The sequence below is a fragment of the Myodes glareolus genome, chromosome 5 (assembly GCF_982192425.1).
Source record: "Myodes glareolus chromosome 5, mMyoGla1.1, whole genome shotgun sequence".
Classification (NCBI taxonomy): Eukaryota; Metazoa; Chordata; class Mammalia; order Rodentia; family Cricetidae; genus Myodes; species Myodes glareolus.
The window spans coordinates 101,527,116-101,529,530 of NC_142030.1; the positions used below are offsets into that span (position 1 = coordinate 101,527,116).

Below are 2,415 nucleotides of genomic sequence, written 5' to 3' on the forward strand. Positions count from 1 at the left end.
TATAAATGGGACTGCAGGTGAATGCCACCACATCAAGTCATATTTAAAGTTTTCAACAAAACTTGGGAGTTGTAAAGATGAATTTTTGGTATTTATTGATGTGAATGCATATATGTCTCTGTGAATGCATGTGCACATAAGTGCATGTGCTTAAAGAGACCAAAGCATGCCTTTTGATAGCCTGCAGCTGAATTTCTGGGCAGCTCTGTGCCCCCAGATGCAGATGCTGGAAAAAGAACCCAGGTTCTATGCAAGAGCAGCAAGAACTCCTAGCCACTGAACCAACTCTCCAGCATCACCTTTAGAAACTTTAAACACAGCCTTTATGTAAGTTAGATTTCAGCAACCTGGTTGTGGTAGTGTGTGCCTTTACTACCAGCACTTGGCAGGCATATACAAGTGGATTCCTGAGTTCGAGGATAGCTTGGTCTACAGAGCGAGTTCCAAGGCAACTAGGGCTACATAGAAACTATGTCTTGAATAAAAAGAAAGATCTTAGCAAACCTAAAGGTGCTCTAGGACTAGACTGAAACAACTGCGAGACTGTCAACAGTGGGCATTTATAGATAATAATAGAGAGAAGAAACATCTACAGACAGTAGACCATTTAAAATATACAGTCTTAAACAACTTAAACGAGGAGTCACAAAGGGGAAAAAGGTGCACAGTAAGGCAAATGAACATAGAAATTTAATGCTAAACTTGTGAAAAATAAAAGTATTGTGGGAGCATTATCTACCATCTCAGTTGCACACAGCTGTTGGGAGCCACCTGGAGGCACAGGTGGTCCTGCAGTTTGGAGGTAGCCACGTGGGGCTGAGCACCCCTGCCTGCACCCTTGCCTGCACATGCTCAGACCAGCAGAATGGCATTAACCAATCAGGACAGCGTTCAAGCTGCTCCACCGTTTAAAAGCAGATGCCTCGGGGCCCAACGCTCTCTCTCTAAGCTTTCTCTCGTCCCTGCTCTATCGTCCCTTCCCCCAATTTTCCTCAAGGGAATGCTCCAAATAAAGATGTGACCAGAGAAGGAATTCTCGTTTTTGGTGGCGTTCATTCCTGCGGGACAGGATGGCGCCCCGCAACTGGTGCTCGAAACTCCGGGACGCTGAGGGACCCTGACAACTACGCCGGGGGACCCTGAGAAAGCCCGGGAGAAAAAGCCAAGATCAGACACCAGCACAGAGAGCCTTGAATTTCAGAACTCTGAGAACATGGAGCGGTGAGTGACGTCGGTTGAAATCCCCAGAGAGGGGAGGAAAAGAAATGTAAAAAGGAATTTCAAAGGATAGGCCTAAAATAGAAAAGAAAATACAAAAAAAAAAATCAAAGTTAAGGTATCTGAAAGAAGGTACAGAAAGCAACGGGGAAGAAAAATCCCTTAAGTTCAGTGCAGGAGGAATGTAAACAGCAGCAAAAAGGGCGAGGTTTACGGTTGGGAGATCCGCGGCTTCCTCCGTGCGTACTCGCTGATAAGAGACTCGGGGCAACAGTCTCGTAGGGAGGCGAGTTTGATCGTGTTCTAAGACTGCCTTCCCTGTTCTTAAAGAGCCACAGAGTTTCTGAGGTGATTTTCGCCTAATTTTGTTAAGAGAGCTCAGTCTCTGGCTCTCACGTACAAAAAACTTTAATTTTTTGACTGAGAAAGACAAGCTGCTTGATCGTGCTGAGAGTGCTGGCGGCAGCCGGCCCGCCTTTGAGCGGTAATGCCTGATTAGAAACACGGAAGTGGGCCAGGCACGGTGGTGCACACCTGTGATCCCAGCTACTCAGGAGGGAGACGCAACCAGTTGCTGGCGGGGAGTTTGCTGGAGGCCTGCGAATAGCCAGGTCGCGGGCGGGCTAAAGTCCGTGTGACATCAGAGGCTATATGTCCCGGCCTTCTGGCGGGGCTATGGTTTTTGGAGGACTTTTTCAGCACCTGAGCGGACTCGCCTGACTGAGGCGGAAGCTGCGTGGTGAGCAGCGGCGCCATAGAAAGCAAAGAGGAGCTGAATCGGCTCTGCGGAAAAACTGTGTTTCCATAGCAACATGGGCGAGCGGGGAGGTGAGTTCCCAGAGAACGGGGCTCTGCGCGCGGGCGGACCGGGCAGGAGAAGCCCCCCCACGGGTGGGCGGATGCCCCCCTCGCCGGAGCTTGGAAAAGACTCACAGCCGGCGGTGCGAGTTCATTGCCTGAGGTGAAACGGCGAGCCCGCGCACGGCCCGGGGCGGAGCCATGCCTTTGGGCCATGCGGAGCGCGCCATTATGGGCCTCAGAGACGGAGCCGCCGCTGTCCGCTGCTGCCGCCGCCCTCAGTCAAGGTCGCCAAGAATTTAGTCAGATAAAAACATTTGTCGCCAAAAATTCAGTCAGATAAAAACATTTATCCCCTAAACAACGTCCCTTCGTCAGCAGGAAGTAGCCAGATCGATG

At 50.2% G+C, this 2,415-nt stretch overlaps 1 pseudogene; it reads left to right on the top strand.

The window, feature by feature from the left end:
• The first annotated feature begins 1,997 nt into the window (after positions 1-1,997).
• On the top strand, positions 1,998-2,186 carry LOC148122164 (Nuclear RNase P; annotated as a pseudogene).
• Positions 2,187-2,415: the final 229 nt, after the last annotated feature.